This window comes from Triticum aestivum, chromosome 4A (assembly GCF_018294505.1).
Source record: "Triticum aestivum cultivar Chinese Spring chromosome 4A, IWGSC CS RefSeq v2.1, whole genome shotgun sequence".
In the NCBI taxonomy this organism is placed as follows: domain Eukaryota; kingdom Viridiplantae; phylum Streptophyta; class Magnoliopsida; order Poales; family Poaceae; genus Triticum; species Triticum aestivum.
Window position 1 is genome coordinate 339,824,638 of NC_057803.1, and position 23,105 is coordinate 339,847,742.

The following is a 23,105-nucleotide window of genomic DNA, read 5'->3' on the forward strand; positions in this document are numbered from 1 at the left end:
CCACGACCGCGCAAGCGCGAGCAAATTAAGGTGGAGGTACTAGCTCAACCGTGTGCAATGCAAGTGCGCTGAAATCACCACGACTGCGCAAGCGCAAGAAAAGGGTGGAGGTACTGGCTAAACCGTGTGCAATGCAAGTGCGCTGAAATCACCATGACCGCACAAGCGCGAGCAAAGAGTGGAGGTACTGGCTTAACCGTGTGCGATGCAAGTGTGATGTAAAACCACCACCTGTGCAAGCTAAAGGCGGGTAAGTTTATTTGGAAATTAGGACGAACCATGTGCGATAGACCAACTAGCTAGAAATATAAAAAACAAACTACCCGCCTTGAGTGTTGCAAAAATTGGCGGATCCACGCCACTTTTCCTTATTATCATACACGCATATTGTTATTGGACCGTGCGCGATCTTGGGCACTCCCGCCCTGCATCAATTCCTTTACCCAAATTTTAGTAGCTATCGTACTTCAACCGTTGCCCACACTCCTCTAACACCGACCTTATAGTAAAATTGAAGTAGCCGAGGCATTTGAACCGTCGCCCTCCCTCGTCCACCACCATCTCCACCCACCACTACTGAAATTTTCAGTAGCCGCGGCGTATCCTCAAACTCCCCCCTCCCCACTCGAACCCTAGCCCGCGGCCACCGCCGGTGCCGCCGCCAACCCCTGCCAGTCTGCCCGTTCCTCCTAGCTTAGATAATAAAGTTCAGGTTACCCAGCAACTCCCATACCGTCGCCCACTCCCCTGAGTTTTTAGATGAGGCCTGTGGTGCCCCTCCCCGCCAGATCCACATCCCCTGCTCCAGAATGTCGCAGCCTAAGCTCGACCACGTATCCCGGGGAGCCCAATGAGGGTTCGACCAAGAAGAGGTTTATCATTGCCTCTCCGGTGGACGTTGGCGAGGTGGCCACCGTTCGCCCCGACCTGTCGATCCCGGAGCAACATGTCGCCGCAGAAGCCGGTGAAGACGTTGACTACGTTGCCATGTCGAAGGCTTCATCTCAGCGAGTTAGCGTATTACTGTATCTCGGGAAAGCTGGCTACGACATCAAGCTCGTCCACACCGATGGCTTCACGCGGGCCATGTCACAAGTTAAGTAGTCCATCCCCAACCCCTCTGGTTCAACTGCTGTCGATCTCTTCGACGGCCCTGCCGCTGATCACCTCCACCAAGTGGTCAAGGATTTGCAAGCTTTATACGCCATCGAGCAATTTTGTCACTTCTGAAGGACACGTCCTACGACGGCGGCTTGGGATCCTCAATTGCCAAGTCAGATCTCATCGACCACGACCACGACCTCAAGGAGGGCACCCACGAAGGTTCTTCCAAGGTGAAACAACCCATCTGTGACATCAGAGAGCACACCATGGGACTGTGCTCTTCCAACTGGAAGGATCCCGTCCATGAAATGTGAGGCAACATTCTATCAACAAATATTACCTTTTCTAGCTTGCCAACCCGTACCCTTTGTTGTAGTACCATTTGCCGTGCGGTGCTTTAACTGTGCCGTGTTTAATTATTTCAGTTATGCAAAAATGTATTGTTCAATAGGTCTATGTGATGTTTAAGTATGAATTGTCCACTTTAGTTTCATGAATGGCTATATTTGGTTGTTTATAGTGAGTAGATGCCATGTTTATCTGTATTTGGTTGTTTGGTTGGTTGGAGTGAACATTTTTTCAGTTATCGAGTAGATGTCTTATTTATCTGTATTTGGTTCTTAGTTTGGTTGCAGTGAGTATTTGTCCAGTTATCAAGCAGATGCCTTGTTTATGTGTATTTGGTTGTTAGGTTGCTTTTTTAGCATTTTTCCAGTTATCAAGCATATGCCTTGTTTATCTGTATTTGGTTGTTAGGTTGCTTTTTTAGCATTTGTCCAGTTATCAAGCAGATGCCTTGTTTATCTGTATTTGGTTGTTAGGTTGCTTTTTTAGCATTTGTCTAGTTATCAAGTAGATGCCTTATTTATATTTATCTGCTTGTTAGGTTGGTTGCAGTGAGCATTTGTCCAATTTTCAAGCATATGCCCTATTTATCTGTATTTGCTTGTTAGGTTGGTTGCAGTGAGACTTTGTCCAGTTTTCAATGACTATATTTGGTTGTTATACTGGTCATTTATGCCTTGTTTATTTCAGTCATTCACAATGTGGTGTTCATTATGTGCAAGTCGGGACTGTGCCGCTCGACTACATCAATACCAGTTTGAACGGCTATATTTGGTTCCAGTTATTCCTCCTATAGTTAACACATGCCCTTTATTTCAGTTTTACACATTTATCTAGTGTGATGTTTAAGCATTACCTACGTTCTATTCATTTTCAACAATACCAATTCGAATTGCAATATTTGATGGCTATTAAGCCTGTTGTCGGTAACATTGCCTTCCATTTTATATCTGCTTTAACAGCATGCTGAAACCAACACAGTCAAGCTATCATTTGGAGATGATGTTGTTTACCTTTGCTATATTTGTTTGATATTAAGATTGCTGTACTTATCATGCCTTTCCACTACTTATGCAGGACAACAATGGGAGTTGCCACCATTTTCCGCTGAGGTTAGCTTCATCCCTCAGCTTGTACTCCCCCCATCATTCCATTATGTAGTGCATATAGATCCAGGCCTGGACACTAGTTAGCTTCTAATATTGACTTGTTGCTTGTAGGTACATATTCCCTTGGCAAGGATCCACGCATCGACCCTTTTTGCGTATGTGGCAATGAGATATTGATGAACAAGCATCAAGTGAGGAAACTGATAAGGATTATTAGCAAAAAGATATGAATGGTGTCAATCAAATTATTTATTTATGCTCTATCCAACACAACAGTGAGCTGTAGGATGGTAACTACAAACTCTGTAGCCTTCTCTTTTTACTGCTCATAATGAGTTGTTAGACAACAATGTCTGAATCTTTTTTGTTCCCAATGGTTCCCGAAGCAGTTCACTCAAGATTACCTAGCAAAGTACATGATTTGTGGACACACAATGAAGGTTAAAGTATTTCATCCAGACTACAATGAGCATCGAGAAGTCCTAATGAAGGAAGTGAAGGATGGACGGGCAACCATCACAAGGGGTTGGCCTAGAGTCGTGCGCGCCTTACGCATGGAGGAGGGCACAATATGGGAATTCCGCTTCAACTTCTCTAGCAACCAGAATTTCTTTCGCCTCTCTCTTTATAGTCTTTAGTACAATTGTGCTTCATCATTCTTTAATTGGTGCTTCTGTAGTTCTTCAGTATATGTACCTGTGCATCGAATTATGGATTCGTGGTTGAACCTATATTTGTAACAAACATGGTTGGATATGAAATAAGTGATTGCCTACTTTCAAATTCAAAACATGTGATTTTTAAATTAGGGATTAATTGTATTAATTATGGATTAATCAGGGATTACACTGCACTCGGTTTGCGAAAGAGAAACGTATGCGATATACGTGGAGATCAGAAATGTTTCTAGGATCCACTACGTGTGCGATCAATCTCCCTTGCACACACGACTTTCTCTTGAAAACTGTTTGCATTAGGCCACCTTGCACACATGTTTACCACATGAAAAGTGTGAGTGATGGATAGCCTTTGCCACATAGTTTCTTCTACGCATCGTGTGTGATACATTCAATATCGCAAACGATTTAACGAGAAAAATTGTGTGTGATGTACCTGTGAACGGAAATGTTTTCCTTGGAGCGACTGCGTGGGATGTACATACGAATGTAAAAGTTTAGCGGGGACTGACTGTGTGGGATGTACTTGCGACCGGAAACAATTTTGCCGTATAATTGTATTTTTTAGCTCTACTGTACGTATTTCTATATTTGAGCCCTCGCTGATCGCACACGTTCTCATTTTGCCGAGCCTGCGTGCCAGGAGGGCATATCCCCGACGGTTTCTGGGTCATGTGGGAAGGACCCCCCTATCGCCCACACTCACTTGGTGATGGTTCCAAATGTTGTCGTGCAAAGGGGTTAAAAACCGTTTGTTTAGGACCGACGCGCACCAGTGCCACAAAGGGTAACGGTTGCGCGAGTCCACGGAGGGCTCCACCCGCGAAGGGTCCACGAAGAAGTAACCTTGTCTATCCCACCATGGCCATCGCCCACGAAGGACTTGCCTCACTTGGGTAGATCTTCACGAAGTAGGCGATCTCCTTGCCCTTACAAACTCCTTGGTTCAACTCCACAATCTTGATAGAGGCTCCCAAGTGACACCTAACTAATCTAGGAGACACCACTCTCCAAAAGGTAATATATGGTGTGTTGATGATGAACTCCTTGCTCTTGTGCTTCAAGTGATAGTCTCCCCAATACTCAACTCTCTCTCTCTCTCATAGATTTGGCTGTGGTGGAAAGATGATTTGAATGGAAAGCAACTTGGGGAAGGCTAGAGATCAAGATTCTTGTGGTTGGATTGGAATGTCTTGGTCTCAACACATGAGTAGGTGGTTCTCTCTCAGAAACTGAGTAGTGGAAGTATAGGCACGTTCTGATGGCTCTCTCTTGAATAGAGAATGGGGTGGAGGGGGTATATATAGCCTCCACACAAAATCTAACCGTTACACACATTTGAATCAACTCGGGCAGACCGAATAGAAGAACTCGGTGAGACCGATTTAGTTCAAAATGTGAACATTAGGAATCTTGGTGGGCCCTACATGATCAACTCGGTGGGACTAATGTGCTAGGGTTAGGGCAAAACCTCATCTCAGCTTGACTGATTAAATGAACTCGGTGAGACTGATTCCAGTAATAAGCAAACCGAGAGTTGGTTAGGCAAACTCGGTGGGACCGATCTCTCCTTTTGGTGAGATCGAAACGTTACGAAGGGAAATAGAGAGTTTGCAATCCCATCTCGATGAGACTGAACTGATTAGGGTTTCTGGCTATGGCTATGTCAAGTGAACTCGATGGCGCCGGATAGATCAAATCGGTGGGGCCAAGTTGACTTTAGGTTTAGGACATATTGGGATATGAGAAGGTGGTTGAGGGCTTTGGAGCATATCACTAAGCATTTTGAGTAAGTAGATCATTAAGTAACACCTCATCCCCTCTTAATACAATTGGCTTTTCCTATGGACTCAATGTGATCTTGGATCACTAAAATAGAAATGAAGAGTCTCGAGCTTTTGCCAATCTTTGTCCTTAGCATCTTGAAGGGGTTTCATATCCTCTAGTCCATGCCATGCCTTTGTCGAACTTTCTGAAATGTACTAGATGAAAATATTAGTCCAACAAGAGATATGTTGACATTCAAAATCACCCAGGGAGCACTTGTGCTTTTAGACGGCTGTTGCAACGGCCCCTCCTAGGTGGCGACAGAGTTCACTACCATGGGCTTCATGTTCTTGAAGTAGGGGTGGAAGTCATTCTCCCTCGCTCACGGCCTAAAGAAAGGGCACGTACTCCACTTCAAGTATGATGGGGCCGCCACGCTCTTCATGAAGATCTTTGGGGTGATAGGGTGCCGTATGAAGTGCTGCATGGAGAGCGAGGATAGCGACTCCTCGATGAAGATTACGGCGGTGGCGATGCGTCCCCCTCCGGCGGAAGTAGGAGCAGCCATGGATCCCCCGCGTCAAGAGCGAAGACGAGGACTCCGACTAGGGCATGGCAGGCCGAGACGGTGCCCTAGGGGTGGTCGCATCCGCTTGGAGCTTTTTCTTTTATTTCTCCTTACGTGCACTGGATCAATGTGAGCCCCATGAGGGGTGTGTAAGAACAATGGCTCTGGCATTTTAGGTTTAATGCTTTTGCGATTCGAATCATATGTTTCCTCTTAAAGCTTCCTCATGAGGATTGCTCGCCCAAATGCTCTACATTGTCAGGACCCAACCCCTGGGCGAGCCTCAGCCGCCACTGGTATGTCAGGTCGTGATGCCTGGACAAGGCCAAGAGGTGAGGAGAATCGAGAGCTAGTGAGGGCTCCTGAGACGCGATGCTCCAGGAGCCCCCCTTTTAACATGCAAGCGACTCATGTGAAAAAGAGGCGACAGGCTCCGCCAAGGTCATGAGAAGAGGGAACTCTAGTGACGATAGCTGCACCTCGTGAGGTTGTTAGACTTAGCTTTCGCGAAGGGGAAAGCTGATCGATCCATGACCCTCGAACGCGGCCGCTCAAGATGCACCCCTCGAGTCTCGCCCCCCCTGAAGCCTCACGAGCCATCGTTGTTTGGTGCGCAAGACGCCGCCCGCGTGAGCCCCGAATGCTCGGTTCCTAACGCAACTACATGTTGATAGATTACGGGGTATGAGGAGGGATGCATGCTCGCCAACTCACTCATGGCTATTCCACAAGGAGATAAGGCACCAAGGACCTTGGTGAGGTGGCGTGTACTGGGGCAGGCCCGCAAGCCAGAGCTCGATCGCTTGGATTTATCGATGCTGCAGGGACGGGCCTGAGAAAAGACATCGTGCAAGTAGCCTCCGCTCACATGATGACCAGGAGGGGAGCCACAAGCGCGTGGCGCTCTCAAGGTGGCGTCACACCCAATACATAATGATGGAAACAACATCAATTCATCAAGGCATAACCAAGGTTCCCTAGACAACAAAAAAGTGGTGCGGCTGTCGTGTCTAGCACGGGTCAGCTCGAGGTTGGTGCAGCCTATTGTCGAGCCATTTGATGGAGTGTGCTATGTAGGCTCGTCGCTCAGAGGCCAGGAAGCCCCCAACGCCTAGGGGGCTCGTGAGGGCCAGAAGGCTTGCGAGGTTCCACTGTGAGCCATGCCAACCTTTGGAAGGTGGCGCCGGTGTTCATCAGGTCGAAGGGCATGCAAGTGTAGTTGGTGGCGAGGCCCGTGTCCCGGCCGACGGGTGGCGACCAAAATAGGTCCTAAGAATAGGCCCAGTTGAGGCTCGCGAGGTCGACACACATGCGCAGCATGCCGCTCTTCTCGAGAATGAGGATCGGGTTGACGGGCCACGTGAGGTAGTGTTCCCCGCGGATGGCTCGAGCTTCTTGCACCTTGGAAATTTCCTGGATGATGAACTCTTGCTTCTCCGGCGCCTGGTGCTGTACTCCTTGCTTGACGGGGCGTGCAATAGGGCAAACCGCCTGGTGGTGCTCGATCACCTTCCTCGGCACAACAGGCAGGTCATATGCTTTCTAGGTGAAAACACCTATGCCTGCCCGAAGGGAGGTGCCGAGCGCACCTTCCTGTGCGGGAGGAGGGCAGGCGCCGACAACGAGGGCAGGGTCTAGAGCTACCATCAACTGATGCCTTCTTCTCATTGGGGCGGTCTTGGGAGAGCAACTTCTTCTTAGCGGGAGCGGCCTCGGGGCGCTTGGTAGCGTCCTCGCCATCAGAATGCGCAGCTGCGGCGGCCCGGTAGGCATGCTCGAGGGAGCAGACCATGTCCTTCTCGTCGCATGCGATGGTGATGACGCCGCTGCAGCCAGTCATCTTGAGGACGTTGTAGCCGTGGTGGGTCATCTCCATGAACTAGGCGAGTGCTGGATATCCCAGGATGGCGTTGTATGGGATGCCGATGTGCACCATGTTAAAGTCGATGAGCTTAGTGTGGTAGTTTTGGTGAGTGCCGAAGGTGACAGGGAGGTGCACTTGCCCCAGGGGGATGGTAGACCCATTAGTCACCCCGGAGAAGGGCCTGGTCGGCCTCAGCTGGTCGTAGGGCACTTGGAGCGTCCCGAAGGTCTTGATGGAGATCATGTTGAGGCCGCCCCACTGTCGATGAGGGTCTTGGTGATCGAGAGGTTGCTGATGGTGGGGGTGCACAACATGGGGAGCGCGCATGCTACGGTTGTTGAATTGAGTTGGTCCTTGGAGTGGAAGGTGATGGCGTACTACGACCACTTGAGGGACCGTGCAACTTCAGGACTCGGGAGGGCAGCATTCACCTCGCGAGAGAACTACTTGAAGAGGCGATTGGACGCAGGGGCCTGAGCTCCCCCAAGGATGCAGGCTACCACGCGAGGTTCATGGTAGCCCCCATCCCCCTCGTCAGGCTAGTTGATGTCGTTCCTCCTGGGCGGCGGTGGCAGCGGCGGAAGGGCAGCGTTGGCCTGAGGGTGCGCATCACCAGGATGATCTCGCCAGGTGCCCTCACAAGGTTGGTCGCGCCAGGCCTAGCGTTGGATGTCGTTGCGGCTGTCCCATCGGCCTCCGCCACGGCCACCTCCGTGGGCGACGCCGGGTCATTGGGGTCCTCTCGGCGGCCCAAGCGCTCGTCACAGAGTGACTTGAGCTCCTGGCAGTCCTTCGTGTTATGGGTGGGCATGTTGTGGTAGACGCAGAATGGGTGGCTGTCCTTCTCTAGATCGTCACTGTCACGGCCGCGCTTCTGCTCAGGCTCCGCCGCCAGCATGGCATAGCCTTTGCGCTTGACATCCTTGCCATTGGTCTTGGTGTCGTCGGACGCAACATCGGGGTCGTTGTGGATGAAGAGATGACCTCTTCGGCCTTGGCACACATGTCGACTAGGTCATACAGCTCCAGCACCAAGGCTAGATTGTCATTGATGGTGCATTTCTCGTGCATCTTGATGTCCATGATGCCGGAAGAGAATACCAAGATGAAGGCCTCATCAGAAGTGCGCGGGATCTTGTGGCACACCTGGCTGAAGTGCTAGATGTACTTGCAGAGGGTTTCTCCAAGGCGCCGCCATGCACACAGGATGTCATTGATCATGAGTGGGCGATCACGCGTGCCCTTGAAGTTAGCGGTGAACTGGTCACAGAGTTCGTCCCATGAAGAGATCAACCTCTCAGGTAGGTTCATGAGCCATGTGCGCATGCCGTCCTTGAGGGCCACGGGGAACCAGTTCACCATGACCTTGTCATCGTTGTTCACTACCTCGATGCTTAGCGTATAGAGCTGAAGGAACTCCGCGGGGTCAAGGATGCTATTGTAGAGTGGCAGCAGCTCCGGCTTGAAGTTGGTGGGCCAGACCACCCTATACAGCTCGTAGGTGAAAGCTCGGCAGCCCATGCCACTTGAGGGGCACCACACATGATGGCAGCACGGTTCTGGCACCCGGCCGCTGTGACCTCTTGGACTATCCTGTCTTGGCGCTGGCGCTATTGCTTGAGGAGCACACACGCATCAGGAGGTGCATGGTGGATGATTTGGCAGCTGGCTTTGTCTCGGGCCGGCGGGGACGCTCCACGGGATGGGTCACATGGACGCACATCAGGCCGGGGCTCGCTGAGGTTGCTGTGTAGGTGAGACGGTGAGGTGTGCCGTGCACCACATCCCCAGCGCGCTACAACGGAGGGCGGAGCGAGTGAGAGGGCACCGGCACATCTCCGGCGATGTTGACAAGATCGGTGATGCAGCCAAGCCATGCGTCGTAGCCGGCATCGGCCAGGCGGTAGAGGAGCAGCTCACATGCCATGAGCAGGGCGTCCCGCGGCGGACGAGGAGGAAGAGGCAGTAGCGGTGCGGCCATCCGGCTGCACGGAAGGGTGCATGGAGGAGTCCTGCTGCTTGTGGGCAGTAGAGTCAGTGTCAGCCATGGAGCTTGGTGGAGTAGAAGGCGAAATGAAGCGGAAGGACGGTGGCGCACCCCTACCTGGCACGCAAAATGTCGGAATTGGGGCTCCGAGGATCCAAAGGTTCAAACTCTGGGGTGCGCTTGTTCCTACCGCCCTACGCTTTCCTATGACAAGCCACATCAAGGCTACTATGAGAGCGAGCTAGCGGGAGCAGGCCGGAGACACGACAGTTACCTAGGTTCAGGCCACCTTGCGGTGTAAACCCTACACCTACTTGGTGGTTGGATTGCACCAGCGAGAGAGCTCAAGTACAAGGGTTAGGGGGAAGAATGGTCGACGTTCTCTACAATATCATCCTGCCCTCCTTTTATACATGCCTTGGTCCTCTTCCCCCAAAAACATTGGCGGGAAGGGTTGCCACACAATGGCAATTTGAAGGGGGACAGGCACGCAGTCTATCCTGACAAAAGACAGTCTTCGCCTGCAAAGCCTCCGCCCATGACGCGCCGGTGGGCTCGGTGATGACCTCCGCCCTACGCGCCCGTCGTCTTGGTCCTCTTGCATCGTTCAGGCAACCCTTGGGGCTTGCTTTGGGAACCAGCGGGCTAGCCTTGTTCCCTTAGCACCAAAGGAGTAATCCTCTTCATCCGCGCATGCTGGCACGACCTCTGGCATTGTTCGTCATTGTGTGCTTCACTAACGTGAGGGCTCGAGGCCATGCGACCGGGCTGAGAAGCCCCTAACTTGCCCGCCTCCGAGAGGGGACCTCAGGAGGCCTCCTCGCGAGAGGGCCTCACGAGGCCCCTGGTGGCGCTGCCTAATGGATTTGAGACCCCCGCTGATGGGGGCCTCGCGAGGTAAGGGCCTCCTGAGGAGCCTTTCTCATGAAGCTTGCTGGTGGGCCACTTGTTGGATCCTTCGATATGCGCCGCATCCTGGGCCGATGGCAGACGTGCTTGGGTACCCCCAGTCCCACGGGCCCAAAAACAACGAGCAGGACGCGATGCGCACCCTCGAGTATGCTTACAAGGATACCACCACCGCGTACCCCACAGACGAAGACAAAGTGGGGCCTGCCGATCCCACCCTCATGAAGAAGAAGCCGCAGTTCTCACAGATCCGCACGGAGATGAAGAAGGTGTTGCTGGAAAGTAGTGGCTCCGGACCCTCCCTCACCATCGGGGCCGGCCTTTCCCCCAAATAGGAAAGCGAGATCGCTGCCTTCCTCTGGGCAAATGCTGATATGTTTGCCTAGACAACAGCTAACATGTCCAGTGTACCGGGGAGGTGATCGAGCACCACTTAGCCATGTGACCCAACGCACGGCTCGTGAAGCAAAAGGTACAACGAGCACCCGAGAAGCAAGAGTTCATCGTTTAGGAGGTGGAGAAGTTTCAAAAGACAGGAATCATCAGCGAGGTGCTCCACCCTGAGTGGACCGCCAACCCTGTCGTCGTCCCCAAGGAAAATGGCAGCTAGCGCATGTGCGCGACTTCACCAACCTCAACAAGGCATGTCCCAATGACCACTTTACCCTCCCACGGATCGACTAGATCGTGGAATCCACCACTGGGTGTGATTTTCTATGCTTCTTGGGTGCCTTCTCAGGCTATCACCAGATCAAGATGGCAAAGGGGGACGAGGAGAAGACCGCCTTCATCACTCCCCGCGACGTGTTCTGCTACATATGCATGCCCTTCGGCCTGAAGAGTGCAGGGGGCACATTCACAAGGCTAATGCGCATCGGCCTGGGGCTCCAGATGGGAAGGAATGCAGAAGCCTACATTGATGACATCATTGTCAATACTCGTGAGGCAAGCTCACTCACCATGGACCTTGAGGAAACATTTGCCAACCTGCACAGCATCAACCTCAAGCTCAACCCTGCCAAGTGCATCTTCGGAGTCCCTTCAGGCAAGATTTCTTGGCTTCCTGGTCTCCCACCATGGCAAACCCTGAGAAGATCAAAGCCATTGAGGAGATGTGCCCTCCCCGAAACCTCCAAGAAATGCAACACTTGGCGGGATGCATGCTGTCGCTTGGTCATTTCATCTCCAAGTTCAGCGAAAAGGCCCTGCCCTTCTTGAAGCTCATGAAGAGGTCGGGTCCCTTCAAGTGGATTCCTAAGGCCTCACATGACCTTCGAGGGCCTCAAGAAGTACCTCATGAGCCCTCCCATCATGGTCGCCCCGCGCCCTCGTGAGCCTCTGCTCCTGTACTTGGTGGCCGAGGGAGTCCTGGACTAAGGGGTCCTCGGGCGTCCGGCCTGTTAGCCATGGGCCAAACTGATGGGCTGTGAAGATACGAAGACCGAAGACTGCAACCGTCTCCAGATGGGACTCTCCTTGGCGTGGAAGGCAATCTTGACAACCGTATATGTAGATTCCCTTCTTTTTAACTGACCTTGTGTAACCCTAGATCCTCCCGGTGTCTATATAAACCAGAGGACTTAGTCTAGATAGGAGAATCATTATCATAGCCATACAAGCTAGACCTCTAGGGTTTAGCCATTACGATCTTGAGGTAGATCAACTCTTGTAATACTCATATTCATCAGTATCAATCAAGCAGGATGTAGGGTATTACCTCCATAGAGAGGGCCCGAACCTCGGTAAACATCATGTCGCTTGTCTCCTGTTACCATCGACCTTAGACGCAAAGTTCGGGACCCCCTACCCGAGATCTGCCGGTTTTGACACCGACATTGATGCTTTCATTGAGAGTTCCACTGTGCCGTCGACAACAAGATCGATGTCTCGCCTTGTTCTCAAGGATAATATCACCACCGGAGAAACCCTGACTCCAAGCCAAACCCTCCGGCTGGGCGGCTTTACCATGACCGCCCGTTCGGTCATTAAGCCGACGATGACCTCTCGGGTCATCGAAAACCCCCTTCGTATCAACTTCGAACACTCCAAGCAGATGGATCCAACAGAGCTTTCGTCTTTAAACGAGCTCCTATATCGCATCGCCGCCCTGGGGGTCGCTACAGACTATGATCGGATTGGGTTTAAACCCGATCAGAGAGAAATCAAATCTCCGCCGATCACCCACCAGATAGCGGTAATTGAGGAGCGAGTCAATAACTCTTCCTCCATATTGAGGACAGACTATGTCCGGCTCTCTGGTCTCGAAGAGCCGGACACCTACCCGCGAGGTGAAGCATCCTGCCCTCCGAACATAGAATCGGACGACGGGCCTAAGAAATTAGTGGACATCCCGGAGCCCGATCTGTTAAGTTTGGAAGACCTTCAGACTCCGGATCCAAAACTGGGGCAGGGTTCAGATTTAAATCCACCCACCCACCCGAATACAAGCGCTCTCATGAGCATAAAACAACAATCTCAGGAAACAGTCCACCACTTCTGGGCCAGATTCCTTCTTGTCAAAATCAAGATTAGAGATTGCCGCGACAAGGAAGCGATCTCAGTGTTCCGCAACAATTGCAGGGACAAAGTAATCCTCAACACCATCAACCGCTATCGCATCCTACACTTTGCTGACTTGGCAACCATCATACAGAAGTACAGTACAATGGAAAGCGCCTGGAAAACTCAAGCAGCTCATTGGGAATCATCGGTCCCCACTCAACCCTTCATTCAGGCGAAAAGGGCGCACCCTTGCAATACGCCCGGTTCAATAGTAAAGAAATACAAGTCCAGTACGGGGCGCGGAACCGTTCTGGAAGGATGGCTCAATGGGCCATGCAAAATACACGCAACACCGGATAACATACCAACACATAGCCTTAGAGCATGTTGGATACTCCGGCAAGTGGCCAAGAGCGGCGAGGATATCCTCACCAAGAATAACCCAGAACAACACCCCTAGAGGACAACGACCCCAAAGTACTGACGGTCTTCGAGACAGTCGCCTCCAACAATAGGCGCAAAAGAGCACTACGCGGACTCGCCGAAGTCTGTCAAATAGAAGCAATAAACCCTTGGAACGACACAACTATAACTTTTAATGCCGGCGACGAACCAAAATATAGGACAGTACGAGCACCAGCCACCTTGGTCCTCAGTCGAATTGTGGACGGCTTTCGGCTTACCAAGGTCCTTATGGACGGTGGCAGCGGGCTAAACCTCATCTACGAAGATACACTCCACAAAATGGAAATAGACAGGAGCCGCATTGAGCAAAGTAGCACGACCTTCTGAAGAATTATCCCCAGTCGGGAGGCGCGGTGTGCGGGAAAAATAACACTCGACGTGGTATTCGACACGCCAGAGAATTATCGGTCCGAAGAAATAACCTTCCAAGTGGCCCCTTTCAATAGCGGGTATCATGCCCTCCTAGGGCGAGATGCATTTATGCGCTTCCAAGCGGTACCCCATTACGGATACATGAAGCTTAAGATTCCTGGGCCCAATGGTATAATCACTCTATCTAGTGATTCGGACATAGCACTCCGCGCAGAGAATAAAACCGCATCATTGGCCCTCGAGGCATTATCTGAAGCCCTCGCGGCCGAAGAATTAGCCGCGCTGCGCTCTACGGTGGATAGGGATGATGTCGTCCTAGACAAATGACCCCAATCCACCTCCTTCAAACCAGCAGAAGAAATAGTCAAATTCCAAGTCCATCCAACGGACCCCAAGAAGACAGCATCCATCGGAGCACAATTAGATCCAACGGTTGACGCCGCTCTACGAGAGTACCTGTGCAAAAATTGGGATATATTCGCCTGGCACCCTTCTGATATGCCAGGAATCCCACGCGAGCTGGCCGAACACAGCCTCAATATATTAAAAGGATATAAACCGGTCAAGCAAACACTGCGGCGCTTTTCCGAACCCAAACGTCAAGCTATGTGGGAGGAGCTAGCCAAGTTAATTGAGGCCGGATTCATCAGAGAAATAAAACATCCGGGCTGGCTGGCAAACCTGGTGATGGTACCAAAGAAGGAAAAATTCTGGCGGTTGTGTGTCGAATTTAAAGACCTCAATAAGGCCTGCCCTAAGGATCCCTTCCCCCTCCCCCGCATTGATCAAATCATTGATGCTACCACAGGACACGACTCACTGTGTTTCCTGGATGCATATTCCGGATACCATCAAATCAAAATGAAGGAGCACGATCAAGCTACAACAGGAGCCAAGGGACACGATGTTTACCCAGGTTCGGGCCCTCTCTATGGAGGTAATACCCAACGTCCTGCTTGATTGATATTGATGAATATGAGTATTACAAGAGTTGATCTACCTCGAGATCGTAATGGCTAAACCCTAGAGGTCTAGCTTGTATGGCTATGATAATGATTCTCCTATTCAGACTAAGTCCTCCGGTTTATACACCGGGAGGATCTAGGGTTACACAAGGTCAGTTAAAAAGAAGGGAATCTACATATCCGGTCGTCAAGCTTGCCTTCCACGCCAAGGAGAGTCCCATCCGGACATGGTTGCAGTCTTCAGTCTTTGTATCTTCACAGCCCATCAGTTCGGCCCATGGCTAACAGGCCGGACGCTCGAGGACCCCTTAGTCCAGGACTCCCTTAGTAGCCCCCGAACCAGGCTTCAATGACGAGGTGTTCGGCGCGCAGACTGTCTTCGACATTGCAAGGCGGGTTCCTCCTCCAACATCTTCCAAGTAATGTGTTCGACTTTCAATTCAATGCCGCACCCCTCGGCTTCTGTGCAATTATGACTTCATCCTCCATGTGTCGGGCGAATGTGGGTGGTCAGGATATTTTTGCAAATAACACCCTTGCCCTGCAAGAAAGAATGTCTATTTAAAGGGATTGGATCTCAGATCCTTTCGGCATCACGCGGAGAAAATCCTCAGATACTGCCAGGCGAAACCATTCCAACATGGCCTTTTGCGGTCTGGGGACTCGATATGGTCGGACCCCTTAAAGGAGGAAGCCATAAGAGAAAGTACCTGCTGGTCATGGTGGATAAAGTCACAGTGGATAGAGGCCAAACCAGTCAAAACGGCCGAAGCGGGGCCGGTAGTAGATTTCATATCCGGCGTGGTACACCGTTATGGTGTCCCACACAGCATAATAACCGATAATGGCTCTAATTTCACAGTCAATGAAGTGAAAACTTGGTGTGCTAATCTAGGTATTAAACTCGATTACGCCTCGGTCTATCACCCGCAGACAAACGGTCAAGTCGAATGGGCTAATGGTCTTATTATGAGCGGCATCGAACCTAGACTAGTGCGGTCTTTGAAAGAATTAGACAAGCACTGGGTGGAGGAACTTGACTCTGTACTCTGGGGGTTGCGGACCACGCCCAAGCGCACTACTGGATATACACCTTTCTTCATGGTGTACGGTGCAGAAGCAGTGTTACCCTGCGATATTATTCATGACTCACCTCGAGTGAGCATGTACGAAGAGAGAGAAGCCGAGCTTGATCGGCAGGACAGCCTAGATGCCTTGGAGGAGGAGCACGACGTCGCAAAACCCGTTCCACATTTTATCAACAGCAGGCTCGCAAGTATCAAAGCAGAGAAGTGCGGTCCAAGACTTATAACGTTGGTGAACTCGTTCTATGCCTGCCGGAGAAGAAAAAGGACAAACTCAAGCCCAAGTGGGAGGGTCCCTTCATCATTGACAAAGTTCTCACTAGAGGAGCGTACCACCTGCGTGATGGGCCAGACAATCACCTGGAGCCGAACCCCTGGAATGCGGCCAGACTACGACGATTTTATGCCTAGCGCCGAACTCTCTGTTCGTCTCCTCCCTCCTGTTATTAACATTATTTGTTCTCTCTTTTCGTTTTTTATCTTTTTCTTTCGTTTTTCTCTTTAGCCTTACGGTTTCAGTACGGCTAGACCGTCCTTACCTGATGCGTACATCTCTGCATATGTACGTTCATTATACTTGGGGGCTTCTCCTACAGAAGCTTGCTATTATCCTTTGAGCATCAAGCTCACAACATATGCGTTTTTCCATATGTACCTTTTCTTCGCCATTATATGCATCCATATGACTTAAGTTTTGGCCAAGCTGTGTTGCCTGGCTCCTGTGCTTATGCCCTACGTTCCCATTAGTTCGGCTAGGGCATAAAGGGAGCGCCTCTGCAATTGTTACTGCCGGGTCATCCGGATGTGTACCTCAGACTGGGTGAAACCGAAAGCTAGCGTTCTTAAGGGAATATTCGGTCGGCGAATTAAAGATGTCCCCGCATTCATTCCATTATGAAACCCCAGAAGTTACTTACTCTGCAATTTTTCAATCACAGTTCGGACATGCACATCAAATGCATGCACACCCGGGGAAAGAAACCCTTAACGGAACTATTCTCTCTGGAAGATGTTTATTACATAAAGTAATATAACATAACTAGTCGGATGCACATTGTCTGTTCAAGCAACTATGACCCCTACACCTGGTTCCCATGCATGCCCCGGTATATTCTACCGTTAGGGTATTCGGAAACACTCCGCACCTTCGGGTCCAGAGGTCGAGGCAAAAAGGTCGGCCATGACAATTGTTTTTATTATCTAGCTAGAAGGAAAGTACATAGTCACTTAGGACTCAAAAACTTCCTCCTCTATACCGTCCAAGAGGCGGTCTAACTTACAATCCTGTTGTGAGTATCTAGCAACCACCTCAACATGACCATATACTAAACTAACGGGAATTTCTTCCCCATTTGACCCTAGCGGTCCGACCCGTGCCATGTGATTCGGATCCAGTTTGGTATACCGCGTTTTTATCATGACCCAGGCTTCTCGCGCACCCTCTCGGCATGCCGATATCGTCCACAGTCGGATACGCCACCGTGCTCCCTTGAACAGCTCCACAAGCTTCTCCATACTCCCTGGAGGGGAGTCGGATGGCCATAAGGCCTTGGATACACTCCGCATTGCCTACCGAGCTTGCTCGTGCAACTGCAACAGCTCTTGCAGAAGATCACTTGATGATCCGGACACCTCCTCTTCAGGGCGGCCCGTCAATACACCTGCAATCAGAGCTATATCAGCTACGGTTACTTCCAAACTGTTATAAGATAAATGCAGCCACATACTGAATATGCCGCCTCGTAGTTTTTTGTTCTCCTTCATGGAGTCAGCTAGCTGAGCTCGCACGTCTTTCAATTCTTCACCCAGTTTGGTGTTCGAATCCTGGAGCTTCTTTTTCTCCTGAACAACTTTTGTTAACACACGCTCGCCCGCTGCTAGCACTTTTTTGGCTCTGTGTTCTTCTCCTCGAGCGGCGTCCAGCTGCTCCCGCAGTTGGTCTAACGAACCAATACAACGATAAGCAACCAGATAAGCATTGTTAGTCTACAATTATGATTTCTCGATGGAGGGAAACATTACCGGGGGATGCCTTCTTGGATTTCTCCAGTTCAGCATTGGCCGCAGACAGCTGGCACTGACACTTTTCTAGTTCCTGAGTTAACATGGTGTTCTTCTCCATAAACACCTGGTTGTACATTGATCCTTAAATCAGTTGTTTCAACTACTTTAAGTCTCGGGGGCTACTGGCATATGGTTATCATAGTCAGACAAAACAAACTTACTTGCACATCTTTTAAATGCTGTTTTGTGGCTCTATTAAGCCCATCTCGAGCAGCTCGGATATGTGCATCGGCCAAGCTAAAGGCGTTAAATGACTCTTCTGAAAAGCCAGGGTCTCGTAAAACGGCCCCGCGGCATCGATGATTCATGGCGCTCTCCACTTCCGAGTTGGTAACGGATACATCATCCGAGTCCTCGGCTGGAGGACAGTCTGGCATCACCCCTGCCCGTCTTCACGGCAGGATTTGAATCCTGGGCGCGGGAAGTATGACCGGCCGGACCCCCAGGTATAGTCCGGCACATCTTTTTCCTGATACAGGGTAAATGGAAAGGTCACAGTTGGACGTGACTACAAAACTGCATAGTTGCAAATTCATACCTCTTTGATGAAGGCTCGACCGTATCTTCGTTTGCCTTCCTCTTAGAAGGCTTGCCTGGTATGGGGATGCTCTCTTCGGAGAAGCTCCCAGGGCAGCATGGCGCGCCGAATGCTTCCCCTTCTAAAGCACAGGACAATGCCGTGGGTAAGCAGGAATGAGAAAACTCTTTTGGATAAGGTGTCTTCGGATTACTTACACATGAAGTAGGAAGGAGGCCGGGGTAATCGGCGATAATGGGTACATATGTATCATCGTAGCTCATCTGATAGAATATTTCCTCCTCAAGCTCCACAAATATGTCCGGATCTTCCTCATATCCGGGGTCGAGATCCCGGTTGCGATTCTCCGGCTAAGGGGCAGGGTCATAGATCCCCTCGACAACCTTTCGCCATTCTTGTTATGAGCAAGATAAGATGCTGCCTGTCAAGAATGATTCAGGGACAAGAATAAAATAGTGGAGCTAAGCCTTACCCAGCTGGGAGGATTATACATGGAAGACCCGTCTCGAATTTGGAGACGGGTGAACTCCTCCTTCTCCCCTTTATACAGCTCGGCCAATATTTTGGCTAGGGCGGCAGGAGTCCTCGGGCCCTTTCGGCCATAGCGTGAGGCATCGTCTTCTCCATTATAATGCCACATGGGCAGCCCTCTGTACTGAAGTGGCTGGACCCCCCGCGTTATCGAAATCGCCATCGCCTCGGCTATTGACAATCCGGACTGGGCAAGCGTCCTAATTTTGCCTAGCAGCAGGCTGATCTCTGCACTATCCTCTTCCTCGAGGCTCCGAGGATGCCAGCTATGGTGTTTCTTCAGCGGAGCATTTGAAAACTCAGGGAATCCCATGAGGACGGGGTCGGGTAGAGCGATGTTATTGATGTAGAACCATTCGGAACGCCACTCTTCGGGAGCTTTCTTCGGCGTGCCGGACAGGTATCCGGTCCCGGCGATGCGCCACAATTCCGCTCCTCTCACTTCAAAAATTGACCCACCTTGATTGCGAGGGACAAGGCAGAACAATCTTCTCCACAAATCGAGATGGGCCTCACAACCCAGGAATAGTTTGCATAAAGCGACATAACCCGCGATGTGCAGGACGGAGGTAGGGGTAAAATTATGCAGCTGGAGGCCGTAGTACTCCAGAAGCCCTCGGAGGAATGGGTGAACTGGAAATCCCACGCCCCTCAGCAGATAGGGGATGAAGCACACTCGTTCTCCCGCAGACGGATTGGGGAAATCCTTCGTCTGGGTTTTGCTGTTGAAGGAGGACAGTCCTGCTCGAACAGGGACCTGATCTGCAAGAGGGAGAAATCCATGCATTTGTAGCTTCACCAATTGGATGTGGGGCACGGAGCACCTCTTCCACTAGCCTCTCTCTAGATTGGAACGGGAAGAGGAGCTGGGAATGTTGGCCATGTTGGAATGGTTTCGCCTGGCAGTATCTGAGGATTTTCCCCGCGTGATGCCGAAAGGATCTGAGATCCAATCCCTTTAAATAGACATTATTTCTTGCAGGGCTAGGGTCTTATTTGCAAAAAATACCCTAACCACCCACATTCACCCGACACGTGGAGGATGAAGTCATAAATGCATAGAAGCCGAGGGGTGCGGCATTGAATTGAAAGTTGAACACATTACTTGGAAGACGTTGGAGGAGGAACCCGCCTTGCAATGCCGAAGACAGTCTGCGCGCCGAACACCTCGTCATTGAAGCCTGCTTCGGGGCTACTGAGGGAGTCCTGGACTAAGAGGCCCTCGGGCGTCCGGCCTGTTAGCCATAGGCCGGACTGATAGGATGTGAAGATACAAAGACCAAAGACTGCAACCGTGTCCGTATGGGACTCTCCTTGGCGTGGAAGGCAAGCTTAACGACCGGATATGTAGATTCCCTTCTTTGTAACCGACCTTGTGTAACCCTAGATCCTCCCGGTGTCTATATAAACGGGAGGACTTAGTCCGGATAGGAGAATCATTATCATAGCCATACAAGCTAGACCTCTGGGGTTTAGCCATTACGATCTCCAGGTAGATCACCTCTTGTAATACTCATATTCATCAATATCATCAAGCATGACGTAGGGTATTACCTCCATAAAGAGGGCCCGAACCTGGGTAAACATCGTGTCCCTTGTCTCCTGTTACCATCGACCTTAGATGCACAGTTTGGGACCCCCTACCCGAGATCCGCCGGTTTTGACACCGACAGCGGCCACCCCCAAACAGTAAGCACAACCCTGCTAGTGGAACAAGAAGAGCAGACCCACGTCAAGAAGAAGGCTCCCGCACCCACTCTGGCTCCTGACGAGGGGTCCCTCCCAGAGGCCTCTACCGAGGCCGCACCTGAGCTTGCCAAGGCCACCTCAGTGCCTACTAAGGCCCCGCCCCCGGAGGCCCCTGGCGAGCCGCCTGACGGGCCCCCCAAGGCACAAGCCACGCCTCCTGCTACAACACGCCTCGTCGAGCACCCCGTCTTTTGCATTAGCATAGTGCTGCGATACGCTTGCGAGCGCTACCCATGCAGTAGAAGCTTCTCCTCTCGCTCCTCCTCGCCTCGAGGAAGCTGCGCCACTACTTCCAGGGCCACCCTGTTAAGGTGATCACGTTTTACCCGCTAGAGCAAGTACTGTGTAGTCCCAATGCCATCAGCCACATTGCTGAATGGAGCATCAAGTTGCAGCTGTTCGAGCTGGATTTCCTCACTACAAGGATGATCAAGGGCGTGGCCCTGGCTGACTTCACGATGAAGTGGATGGATCCACACCAAGAGGAGCCTCATGAGGTAGTGTCCATGCTGCCTCGGAAGGGCACCCCCTCAGGTTGGACCATGCACTTCGACGACACGTTCTCACAGCAGGATGCGGTGGCTGGCGTCATGCTCACTTCGCCTATAAGGGATGCATCTATGCTTCAAGCACGACGACAAGGTCTCCAGCAACATCGCCGAGTACGAGGTCCTCATCGCCAGCTTCAAGGCTGCCAATGCCCTTGGCATCAAGAGCATCACCATCAAGGGAGACTCGTAGCTTCTCATCAACTTCTCCATCAAGAGCTACAAGCCAAAGGACAAGCACATGGCCGCCTAGCCCGAGGAGGTGCACAAGCTTTAGAGGCACTTTCTGGGATGGAGCTCCAACACATCCCTTGCGATGACGACAAGGAAGCGGATGGCATCGCCAAGTGGGCCTCCCCTTGCGAGCCTCGACCTCCAGGTGTCTCCGAGGAACGGCTCTTGAGACCATCTGCAGCACCTCCTGAAGTCAGCCTCATGAAGAGCTCCCACCCGTACCTACCTCAGGCGCGCCAGACTGCGACCCATCTTCAGGCGCTAGCTTGCTGATGACGCTTGAGCCACAGACTAAGAGTTGGGACACAGAGATCAAGGCCTACTTGGAGAGCCGTGCCGTCCCTGTGAATGACACAGAAGCAGAGCGTGTAGCACGCTAGGCTGGGCCCTACTGCTTGAAGGACGATGACCTCTACCACTAGTTCCCCAATGGAGTTGCGCTGTGCTGCATGTCAGCGGAGCTGCTTGCTGACACACACGAAGGATACTGTGGCCACCACTCTTCATCATGCACCCTCGCTGGCAAGGTCTTCTGTTTGGCTTCTACTGGCCCACTATGTTTCATGATGCCGAGGAGTTGGTCCAGTCCTGTGAGGCCTGCCAGTTCCATGCCAAGCAGATCCGCCAGCCGGTGCAAGGGCTCCAGACTATCCGCTGTTGTGGCCCTTCGCGGTCTAGGGCCTGGACATTCTGTGCCCCTTCCCTCACGCCATAGGCGGCTACCGCTTCCTCTATGTAGGCATCGACTAGTTCACTAAGTGGGCTGTAGTGGAGCCCGTCCGCACCATCTCAGCGGGCTGAACCGTCAGGTTCATCAAGGGCCTCGTCTGCCGCTTCGGTGTCCCCAACCGCGTCATCACTGACAACACCTCGCATTTCACCAGCGGCCTCTTGAAGTCATACTGTGCCAACATTCACTACTGCGGGATGGTCCAAACGCGATAGTCCAATAAGAGACCCTTCAACAAAACTGTGTGTGATGCATTAATCGCAAACGGTGATGTAAAATAACCGTAAAAATGATATGAAACATTTGCGATGGCGGAGACATCAAACATGATCCAGATTTCAGTTGCCTGTGCGATGTGTGGCATACGGCTAATTCAGAAGAACTGTTTGCGATGAGCTAGAACAATAGAAACGGGCAGCCATATCAGAGTGTGTGCAATATATGACACATAATTCACTCGGACGAACTATTTGCGATTAGGGAGCACAATAGAAACGGTCAGCAAGATCAAGGTGTGTGCGATATACGGCATACAGTTCATTCAGATGAACTTTTTTCGATTAGGCAACATAACAAAAATAGTTCAACTTAACAAGATGTGTGTGATATGCGGCATATAGTTCACATAGATGAACTATTTGCTATGAGCCAAAGGAACACAAACGATTCGTGTAAACAAGATGTGTGTGATACGAGGCAAACAACCCACTTGGATGAACTGTTTGTGAAGAGATAATATAACACCAACGGTTTCTAGAGTTAATTCGTGTGCGATTCTGTGTGTAGAAAAAACTTCGGAAAATGCAAACTATGATGGCTAGGAGTATCACACATGATGCGTGTGTGAGTACTCGTGTGCAATGATTAGTAATTTATACATACGTCTCCTTATGTTGACACGTGTGTGGTAACATGTGACACCGCATATAGTTGTCAGGTTGTGTGCTCCACTTAGTTTTCCCGTGCTCCATAGGGGTGAATTGTAAAATCCC